Here is a 12,337-nt window from a genome sequence, read left to right on the forward strand (position 1 = left end):
AGAAATTAATATCGACGGAAAAGATCCAAGAATAAGCAGGGATCTCTGCTGGCAACAAAGTTCAGCCATACGGGTAGACGAGATTGGTAAATATCAGGCAATAAAGCGAAGAGTCAGACAGGGTTGTGTTCTATCACCAGACCTGTTCTCCCTGTACGGTGAAAACATGATGAGAACCATACAAGACCTACGTGGAATAAGTATAGGAGGATACAATTTCACCAACCTCTGCAATGCAGATGATACAGTACTGATAACAAAAAGGGAAGTAAATTTGCAGATATTGTGGTTCCAGTAATGTCATCATCGAGAATGGCAGCTTAAGTCACTATCTGCTCCGGAAAATGCGTATGAAGCCCCGTTAACACAAAAAATAGTGTTTCTCGGATGTATTTGAACTGATAAGGGGGAAAGAATGGGGAAAAATAATAGAAATTTAAAAAAACGACCCTGTGGAGCCTGCGCCCGAGAGGAGTGCAGCGAGCAGCTCTCCAACTCGACCGCGTGCTAGCGAGGCAGACGCTGGGCCTCGTTCAAGCGAAGTGGCGAATATGATCGAAATTCTGAAAGAGATACGGGAGTTACAGAAAGATATAAAACAGCAACTACATGATATTAAGTCAAAGCTCGCCAACGTCAATCAAAAATTAGCAGTGTCAGAGATTCGAATTGAGAAGGTGGAAGATCGCGTTCAAAACGTGGCACGGATACTAAGTAGTATGATAAAAATATTAAATCAACGAGAAGGTAAAATGCTTGACCTGGAGGGAAGATCACGGCGGAAAAATATCTGAATCTACAACGTTCCCGAAGGAGAACGTTCGGGAATGTTCTCGAACTGGAGATTGAAATGGAGCTGGAATTTGAGAGAGCGCATCGTGCGCTTGTCCCGAAACCTACCCGCGATAGAGCAGATAAGCCACGCTCAATAATAATTAAATTCCTTCGATACAGTACCAAGGCGGAGATTCTATAAAGGGCCTGAGGTAAGAAGAGGGTGTTTTCAGATGATAAATTAATATATTTCCACTAAGGTTACCCCCGCCCCCCGGGGTCCTGCAGAAACATAAAGAATGCTCTGAAGCAGACCGAATACTACAGCAAGAAACGATTAGATTTCAAACTCCGTAAACTGCTAAACTTCCGAGTGTTTTATCAAGATGGGATCCGACTATATCAGACAGTGGAAGAGGCGACTACAGAGATGAAGACCAGAGGGCTGTCCGTCAGAGTGATCAAACCGAGGGAAAGCCTGGCAGAGGAATTATTCTGCTCCGCTTGGGAAATAGTGCGAGAATCGAGAAGGCAGGAGACGGGAGGAGGCCAAGAGAAGAGGATCAGGAAGAGACTGGGAGTTTTGCAAAGACAGCCCTCACCCCCTCCAGAAGAGCCATAACGTTTGGCTAACTTTTAAAATGCTGAGAAGCTAAACGGAAGCAAAATTAGACGGTGATATCCCTATCTCGAGAAATACATATTATAATGTGGATTTCATATTACTCAGTTATTCTTTTTTATTCGCTCGTTAGCTCAACGCAGGGTCACTTACCAGAGACCTCAGCCTTGGAGTGACACATTCGTTGCCATTTTTGTTAATATTTGCATTTCTTGGTTCTTATTTGTTCAGGGAGTAGATCGATCAAGTTTTATTCTGCTAATTTCAATGATACATTGACAGAGAAATACAGATGTCTAAGGACAAAGTAAAATACATTTCTTTTCATGTCAGTGGGCTATTATATCCAATCAAACATAAGGGAATTTTATCTGAAATAAAAAAAAATGAACAAGCCCATCTAGTATATTTACAGGAAACTCATTTAAGTGATAATGAGCATAAAGAAAAACTAAAGAGAATGGGTTTCACTAGTTTATTTTTCTCCTCATATAAATCAGGACATAGGAGAGGAGTTGCTATTCTTATCTCGAGTAAGCTAAATTTTGAAAAAAAAATTCGAAGTTGGAGATTGTTACGTACCCTGTAACTAGGTCATTTACCAGCAAAGATAGAGAGGTCCGTTGAAGTCTGATGGTAATATTTTTAAAAGTCTATTTATAAAGGGGCACAAAACTAAGATTAATATAAACATTCAGATAACATACGTCGTCACTACTCAATCTAAATACGCGGGTCTAATAATAACCATCAATAAGAAACAGCTCGATCGTTTGTCTAGGGGATAATATATTGTCCAATGGAAATATAAAAGTCACTCAGTTCCTGCAGGCTTCACCCTTTGGGGACTGCTGGGTTTTCACTTGTTGGAGAGAGAGAAAGTGCTGAGGAAAGAAACTTGCCTGGGTCTTTTATGAAGCAAATCCGTTGAATCAGTGGAGCGGGCTTCCCTGTTGTTAGCTAAAAGCTGTTTTCCGTGGTTCCAGCCACCGATTGCAGCCACGGAATCGAACGCACGTGACTTCCTTCAAATGGCTTCCCGTTACTACGGGATTGTTAGCGTTTCTTCTGGTGCGTTTAAAGGGGTTGTTCCCCCAGACCCTCTTTTATACTTCCTCACGGGGTCTCAGATGTCAATCAGGCTGGGATGATGCAATCTCTCTCTCAACCAGCCCACTTTGCCCGAGGGCTTGCACGTAGCATAGTCCCCAATCCACAAACGTGGTCTCCAGGAGACAATGGTCAATGTCGCATTATTTTGCATCGCTGGGGAACGAGGCGTCCGGCACGTCTCTCTCCCATTTCCTGGGTCTACTGACCCTCCTCCCCAACTAGTGCTCTTGCGATTCTCACAAAGGAGGGGGCTGCGGGCATAACACCTCCCCTCTTAACAGCATTTTTTACCAGCGGTTAAAAACGGAGTCGTACAGAGTCTTACAGGATTTTAGAATCTAACACAATACACAAGCTTTTCTTTTCACTACAGAGCAATACAGGTATGCATTTAATTCAACATCCAAACGGTTAACGATTGCAGTGGCATTTCCTTTAATATTGTAACAACTTGTACCTCACTAAAGTCTCGTAGCATCAGACTTCAACTTAATAACCACCTTTTTTTTTCAGCAACAAAACTAAGGAGTTGTGATCTTCGCTTATGTGCATCTACAAAAGTTTATGTGAATACTAATCGTTTCGGTCGTTTCACTTAACCAGCAGGTTTCCAAGGGGGCTGTCTTTATTATTCACAGGCTTTGGCGCAATACCGTACAACCTGCTTTGCTGTTTAAAACGGCATCGCCATTAACCGTCGCCTCTTTTCCGGTGAGTTCCCCCGACTTGAGTAATTTGGCGTGGTAAACTCCCGCCCACCTCTTTCATAGGAGTTATTTCATCAACACCGGTTCCCAAACTTAGACCATTTCCACCCAATTCTTTAATTTTACCCAGGTGGCTAGCCCTTCTGTCAGGACCCTTCAGGCTATTGATTTTTAATTCGAACTCTTCGTTCAAGTAGCATTTCGAAATCGGCCTCTTCACACTCCATCCTGGCATAAAAATAGAGTGGGGGGTCCCGCTATCTCCAGGCTCACTCTGTAAGCGTTCTGCCGGGTTTAAAATTTCTTCATTCGACTTGGGAACTACAGAATTTCAGTTTCCTTCAATAATAATCCTCATCTCCCTATTCTTAAATTCTGCATTAACTTTGAACCCACCTTCGAGTACAAACAGCGGGGACTCATACTTCCCACGGTTACCAAGGTTAACCCTTTTTGCACTGAACCAAGTCTATCTGACCCACAAGGACGGCAGCCCCGTTCCACTGAATCAAATTGCTCAGACTTCTTCTGAGCTCCGTTACTCGGTTCAGTACCACGTGCATCCCCATCTTAGACACACTCAAACGGGACATTGGCCTCTTCCAGGCTTTCAATACCCGTACCCTTTTAAAATTCTAAGTTCCCCCGTTTCTCCCAGGTACTCTCTGGGCAACTCCCTTCCGGAGTAAACTCAACCCTGCGGGCTGAAACAAACTCATCTGCCAACCCAGCAGACTTCTTCGAGGTAAGGGCACACTTTTCATATAGGGCTGCCCTCATTTCATTATCGGGAACACCTTTAGATGTTTTAACTTCCTCAAACAGTTCTGCCACACCAGACAGATCATCCTTGTCCAACTCTGGACCTCTTAACCGCTCCATCGGTTCCTCATCTTTATTTTCTGCCTCTAGGAACTTTCTCCTCACTAACGGCAGATCTACCTCTGCTCCCTTACCCTCTTTCACTTTACTACTCTTCGTTTTACCACGCTCTAAACCCTCGTGGTACAGGGTCGGTAGAAACATCTCGGACAAATCAAAACTGGCCAGATTTAAACTGCTCTTGTTCTCAGCTGCCTTTCTCGACAGGCTGCGAGTGACAGCGCATGCGGGATAGATCTGGGACTCTAGGGGCGGGGCCACCGCACTCGCCGGTCGACGGGTCGGTATCGTGGCTGCCCAAACCTTACCACCGGCTAAATCGTTACCGAGAAGGACGTCCGCGTCAGTTCTCGGGAACTCTGATGGCACCCCTATTTCAAAGGGTCCAGACACCAGCTCACAATCCATAATGACCTCATGTAAAGGCACCATTTCTATCTTTTTACTGATTCCCTTCACCGCTACCATGCCCGTTTTTCAACCAAATTCTAGTACCTTACTGCTGATCAACGACAGCTCAGCCCCCGAGTCTCTCCAGATTCCTACGGGAATTGGTGGTTCCCCCTTCCTCAAAGTCACGCTTCCGTGTGTCAGACATGTCTCAGATCCTTCTCGTACTCTGTCTACCCGGTGCTCTCTTGTCGATTTACTGATTACCACGGCACACCCGATAGGGACTGCAGCTTTCCCTTTTCCTATCTCTTTCCTCGGAGCAAAGCATCGAGATGCAATATGCCCTCCCTTTCCACAATTAAAACAGGTCAAGCCCGGAAACCTCAGGCCGTCTTACCTTTCCCCCTCAACCTTACCGCTAGCTCCTGGTGGGACCTCTGCCTTACTCGTCGGTCTTTCTCGATCGTTCCCACTGTCTCTCTGGGAACTTTTATTCGAGGAAAAGTTTGTCTTGTGGGTTAGGGCATATTCATCCGCGAACCTAGCAAATTCTTAAATGGGTCTTAAATTCTTAAATTCTTAAATTCGGCGTCTCATTCAAATACATCCAGATGTCCTCCGAAACACAACCTTTAAATTCCTCAATCAAAAGTAACTCCCTGAGATGCCCATAATCCTCGTCCACTTTTTCCGCGGTGCACCTTTGGTCCAAGAGCACACCCTTCTCAGGGGCAAACTCGGTATACGTCTGATTCCACCCTTTTCGTAGATTTCTGAACTTTTGTCTATGTGCTTCAGCTACTAGCTCGTAACCCCGGAGAATGGCCGCCTTTACTTGGTCATATTTCTCTTCCCCTTCCCCCTCCGTGGACAACGCCGCATATGCCCGCTGGGCCTTCACTCTTAACACACTTTGTAACAACGCCACCCACTGCTGTCTGGGCCACTTCTGATTCACTGCCACCTTTTCAAAAAGCAAGAAATAACTATCAACATCCGTCTCCTCGAACGGGGGTACTAACCTCAACACCCGACTGACATCAAACCGCTCCTCTCGGTCCGAACACTGACTTCGTTGCTCTTGCTTTAATTTCTCCATCTCCAAGTCATGTTTCCTGTGTCTCTCTGCCTCCTTCTCCTTCTCGACCCTTTCCTTCTCCTTCTCGGCCCTTTCCTTCTCCTTCTCAGCTGCTTCCAGCTCTTTTAGCTGAAATTCATGCTCTCTTTCTTTCTCGGCCCTCTCTCTCTCTCTCACGCGGCCCTTTCCTTCTCTATTTCCAGCTGTTTTAAATTAATTTCATGTTCCCACCTTAATTTCTCCAACTCTAACTGAGCCGCCCCTCTAGCTGGTACCTTTTTAGGGATATTTTCCAATACCTCAGGTGCAAACAGCTCCTTCTCAATGTAATACTGAGTTATTGCCCTTCGCACATCCCGCTTTTTCATTGACGACCTCACCTCTGCGAGGTTTAATCCCTTCGACAAATGTACCGTCTGATTTGGTGGCCGCCTCTAGCGCCCCCAGAGTCGGGTTTCCTATAAATTCATCCACATACATTTTTGCTGGTTTCCCGTCTGGCTACCCGCGTACCAGATCCAAGTTTGGACTTACAATCCCGATTCACTGGCCCTACAATTTGGTATCAAATCACGAGACGGGATCCTCAAGTTGTTACGTACCCCGTAACTAGGTCATTTACCAGCAAAGATAGAGAGGTCCGTTGAAGTCTGATGGTACTATTTTTAAAAGTCTTTATTTATAAAGGGGCACAAAAATAAGATTAATATAAACATTTAGATAACATACGTCGTCACTACTCAATCTAAAAGCGCGGGTCTAATAATACCCATCAATAAGAAACAGCTCGATCTTTTGACTAGGGGATAATATATTGTCCGATGGAAATATAAAAGGCACTCAGTTCCTGCACGCTTCACCCTTTGGGGACTGCTGGGGATTCACTTGTTGAAGAGAGAGAGAAATTTGTGAGAAAAGAAACTTGCCCGGGTTTTTTTATGAAGCAAATCCGTTGAGTCAGGGGAGCGGGCTTCCCCGTTGTTAGCTAAACGCTGTTTGCCGTGGTTCCAGCCACCGATTCCAGCCACGGAATCGAACGCACGTGGCTTCCTTCAAATGGCTTCCCGTTACTACGGGATTGTTAGCGTTTCTTCTGGTGCGTTTAAAGGGGTTGTTCCCCCAGACCCTCTTTTATACTTCCTCACGGGGTCTCAGATGTCAATCAGGCTGGGATGATGCAATCTCTCTCTCAACCAGCCCACTTTGCCCGAGGGCTTGCACGTAGCATAGTCCCCAATCCACAAACGTGGTCTCCAGGAGACAATGGTCAATGTCGCATTATTTTGCATCGCTGGGGAACGAGGCATCCGGCACGTCTCTCTCCCATTTCCTGGGTCTACTGACCCCCCCCCCCCCCAGCTAATGCTCTTGCGATTCTCACAAAGGAGGGGGCTGCGGGCATAACAGAGATAAAGAGGGCAGATATATTCTGGTAAGGGGGAATATAGACGGATATTAAGTTACTCTATTGAACATACATTTACCCCTGGGAAGTGATATCGGTTTCTTTCAGAAAATTACTGATATTATGGTAGCAGAAACAGAAGGTCTCCTCATATGTGGGGGAGACTTAAATTTATAATTACAGACTAATTTAGACTCCTTTAATAGAAAACCCTTCGAAATAAAATCCTTACATAAGAAAGTTAAAACACCTTCTGAGGATGTTGGTTTAATTGATATATGGAGGGACCTTTTCCCTGACAGAAGGGATTACACTCATTTTTCTGCTCCCCATTCTGTATATACAAGAATAGATAATTTTATAACATTTGTAAAAGACAAAGACAAGGTAAACACATGAGAAATTGGGGCAATAGATGTAAGTGACCATGCACCTACATATTTATCTGTAGATTTTGACCTACAACTAAAGAATACTATTTGGAAACTAAATTCAAGACTACTCAATGATCTGTACTTTAAGAAACAAATTAAAAAAGAAATTGGTGTCTACTTAGAATTTAATGATAATGGAGAGGTTTCGTCTCTCATTTTATGGGATACTGAAGTCTGCCTTAAGAAGGAAATTTGTAGCGATATCTTCATAGGAGAAAAAATAAGGAATAAAACATTAGAGGAATTACAAAATAGGCTGAAGGAACTAGAGAAAAAACACAAATAGAATTTGGCACAGGATACATTAGTGGAAATTTTAAAAAATAGGAATGGAATTAATAGTTTGGCTACGCAAGAAATCAGGAAAAATTTAATGTTTCTGAAACAGAAACATTATGAAAGTGGATCAAAGCCTTTGAAAATACTGGCGTGGAAACTGAAAAAAAAATAGCAGAAAATACAATTCATAGAATTAGGGACCCAACAACGAAAATGATAAAAAAAAAGCTAAGCGAAATTCAAGAAGCTCTTGAAGTGTTTTACAAATCTCTTATGTTACAAAGTTCCAGGGGGATGCATAACCCAAATTTACACCTTCTTGAATTCTCTAGAGTTACCCACTTAAGCGAAGAACAAAATAGAACGATGACTGCTAAAATAACTGAAGTTGAATTAAAAGCTCCAATTAGTAGGCTTAAATTAAGCAAGTCACCAGGATTAGATGGGTATATGGCAGAGCGGTACAAAGAATTTAAAAATGAGTTAATTCCTGTTTTACTCCACACACTGAACTGGGCTCTAAGAAAGGCACAAATGCCACCCAGTTGGAAGTAAGCGATAATCTCAACTATACCGAAAGAGGGCAAGGATAAAATAGAATGCAGGTCATTTAGAACAATATCCATTCTTAATGTAGATTATAGGTTATTTTCAATGGACAATAGACAATAGATAATAGGTGCAGAAGAAGACCATTCGGCTCTTCTAGCCTACACCGCCATGCTGAGACCATGGCTGATCATCTACTATCAATACCCAGTTCCTGCCTTGTCCCCATATCCCTTGATTTCACTATTCATAAGACACTTATCTAGCTCCTTCTTGAAAGCATCCAGAGAGTTGGCCTCCACTGCTTTCTGACGCAGTGCATTCCACACCTCCACAACTCTATGGGAGAAGAAGTTTTTCCTTAACTCTGTCCTAACTGACCTACCCCTTATTCTTAAACCGTGCCCTCTGGTACTGGACTCTCCCAGCATCTGGAACATATTTCCTGCCTCTATCTTGTCCAGTCCCTTAATAATCTTATATGTTGCAATCATATCCCCTCTCAATCTCCTTAATTCCAGCGTGTACAAGCCCAGTCTCTCTAACCACTCTGAGTAAGACAGTCCGGACATCCCATGAATTAACCTTGTGAATCTACACTGCACATCCTCTACAGCCAGGATGTCCTTCCGTAAACCTGGAAACCAAAACTGTACACAATATTCCAGGTGTGGTCTCACCAGGGCCCTGTACAAATGCAAAAGGATTTCCTTGCTCTTGTCCTGCATTCCATTTGTAATAAAGGCCAACTTTCCATCAGTCTTCTTCACTGCCTGCTGCACTTGCTCATTCACCTTCAGTGACTGATGAACAAGGACTCCTAGATCTCTTTGTATTTCTCCCTTACCTAACTCTACACTGTTCAGATAATAATCTGCCTTGGGATAATAATATCCCAAAGTGGATAACCTCACACTTCTTCACATTAAATGTCATCTGCAAATTATCTGCCCACTCACCCAGCCTATCCAAGTCACCCTGAATTCTCCTAGCATCTTCATCGCATGTCACACTGCCACCCAGCTGTGATTGCTGATGTTATTCTCCATGCCTTCATCTAAATTGTTGATGTAAATCGTAAACAGCTGTGGTCCCAATACCGAGCCCTAAGGCCCCCCGCTAGTCACCACTTGCCATTCCGAGAAACACCCATTCACCGCAAGCTTTTGCTTTCTATGTGCCAACCAGTTTTCTATCCATGTCAATGTCTTCTCCCCAAAGCCATGAGCTCTGATTTTACCCACCAATCTCCTCTGAGTGACTTTATCAAATGCCTTCTGAAAATCGCGGTACACTACATCCACTGGATCTCCCTTGTCTAACTTCCTGGTTACATCCTCGAAAAACTCCAATATATTAGTCAAGCATAATTTACCCTTGGTAAATCCATGCTGGTTCGGCCCAGTCCTATCAATGCTATCTACATATGCCACTATTTCATCTTTAATAGTGGACTCTAGCATCTTCCCCACTACTGATGTTAGACTAACATAGTTAGTTAGTTCTCTGTTTTTTCCCTCCCTCCTACCTTAAAAAGTGGGATAACATTAGCCATTCTCCAATCCTTATGAACTGATCCTGAATCTAAGGAACATTGGGAAATGATTATCAATGCATCCGCAATTTCCAGAGCTACCTCCTTTAGTACACTAGAATACAGACCATCTGGACCTCGGGATTTGTTAGCCTTCAGTCCTACCAGTCTACTCATCACCGTTTCCTTTCTAATGTCAATCTGTTTCAGTTCCTCTGTTACCCTATGTCCTTGGCCCATCCATACATCTGGGAGATTGCTTGTGTCTTCCCTTGTGAAGACAGATCTAAAGTACTCATTAATTTTTTCTGCCATTTCTCTGCTTCCCATAACAATTTCACCCAATTCATTCTTCAAGGGCCCAACATTGTTCTTAACTATCTTCTTTCTCCTCACATACCTAAAAATGCTTTTGCTATCTTCCTTTATATTTCTGGCTAGCTTGCGTTCGTATCTCATGTTTTCCCCCCGTATTGCCTTTTTAGTTAAGTTCTGTTGTTTCTTAAAAAAATCCCAATCCTCTGTCTTCCCACTCAACTTAGCTCTATCATACTTCTTTTTTTTAATGCTATGCAGTCTCTGACTTCCGTTGTCAACCACTGTGGCCCCTTTCCCCCCTTTGAATCCTTCCTTCTCCGGGGGATGAACTGATTTTGCACCTTGTGCATTATTCCCAAGAATACCTGCCATTGCTCTTCCACTGTCTTTTCTGCTAGGATATATGTCCATTTAACTTTGGCCAGCTCCTCCCTCGTGGCTCCATAGTCTCCTTTGATCAACTGCAACACTGACACCTCTCAAATTGCAGATAAAAACTTATCATGTCATGGTCACTACCTCCTGAGGGCTCATTTATTTTAAGATCGTTTATTAAATCCTATTCATTACATAACACTAAATCCAGAATAGCCTCGTGCCTGGTCTGCTCTCGTACAAGCTGTTCCAAGAATGCATCCCTTAGGCACTCTACAAACTCCCTATCCTGTGGTCCAGCACCAACCTGATTCTCCCAGTTCACCTGCATGTTGAAATCCCCCATAACTACTGCGACATTACCTTTGCCGCATGCCAATGTTAACTCCATATTCAACTTGCACCCAATATCCATGCTACTGTTTGGGGGCCTGTAGACAACACCCATAAGGGTCTTCTTGCCCTTACTGTTCCTCAGTTCAATCCGCACAGACTCTACTTCTCCTGATCCTATGTCCCCCCTTGCAAAGGACTGAATCTCAGTCCTCACCAACAGGGCCACCCCACCCCCTCTGCCCACATTTCTGTCCCGACGATAGCACGTATACCCTTGTACATTCATTTCCCAGGTTTGATCCCCCTGCAGCCATGTCTCCGTTATCCCAACAACATCATAGTTACCCATTTGCACCTGAGCTTCAAGCTCATCCGCCTGATTTCTGACACCGTGCATTCAGATATAGAATTTTCCGTCCATTTCTCCTCTCTCTGTTTAAATCGCTCCCTATTGTGCTTAACCCAGCTCCCCGAACTCCCATCGGACTATACGCCCCTTGAATTTTTTTGTCCTTCGTAAATTTACCTATTCTTTCTGCACATTTAACTCCATGTCCCGTCAGACCATCCCTCTGTACATGTGTCCTCCTTACCACTTGTTCCGCATCGCCTTTCTCTACTACACACTTAACTATACACTACTACACACTTAATTACCTCCATCATGGCTAAACGATTAGAGGAGTTTCTAACCATACTGATAGGTAACGATCTGACAGGTTTTATACGACAACGCGAAACACAAGACAAAATACGAAGGACACTACACCTTTTTGATCATATACAAAAAAATAAATCGAAGCAATAGTGATAAGAGTGGACGCTGAAACGGCTTTTGATTCGGTTAATTGGAATTTTCTTTCCAGAGTTTTACATAGATTTGGTTTCCAAGACACAATTATTAAAACTATACAGACACTATATGATAACCCTACTGCTAGGGATTAAAATGAATGGATATTTATCAAATAGTCTTATCCTAGAAAGGGGCAGAAGACAGGGTCGTGTATGGTCAGCACTACTCTTTGCATTATATCTGGACCCATTAGCTCAGGGGTGTCAAACTCATTTTAGGTCACGGGCCGGATTGGGCAAAATGCAGCTTCATGCGGGCCGGATCAGTCGGGCGCGGGCGAACGCAGTTTTCATTGCCTCCGTTTTTTCAGCCTGTTCTCATGTGTCTCAGTCTCTGCTATAACTACAAAGTGTTTCACTTCACAAATTCCGTTTCTTATGAGAAAGGCTGCTGAGCAGGCATTAGTTTTTATGATTGGTATCAACTTACAATCATAGGCTTCATATCGCCGGGCCATTAATAATTAAAATAATAGATCTATCTAAAATGATCTCGCGGGCCGGATATCATTGTACTCCGGGCCGGATATGGCCCGCGGTCCTTGAGTTTGACACCTATGCATTAGCTCAATACATCAGACAAAATGAAGATATCAGGGGAATTACTATTAAAGGGACAGAGCATAAATTGTCCTGTTATATGAATGACATTTTGATCTATCTAGGGCAATCAACATATCCTT

The sequence above is a fragment of the Hypanus sabinus genome, unplaced genomic scaffold, assembly GCF_030144855.1.
Source record: "Hypanus sabinus isolate sHypSab1 unplaced genomic scaffold, sHypSab1.hap1 scaffold_47, whole genome shotgun sequence".
Lineage (NCBI taxonomy): Eukaryota > Metazoa > Chordata > Chondrichthyes > Myliobatiformes > Dasyatidae > Hypanus > Hypanus sabinus.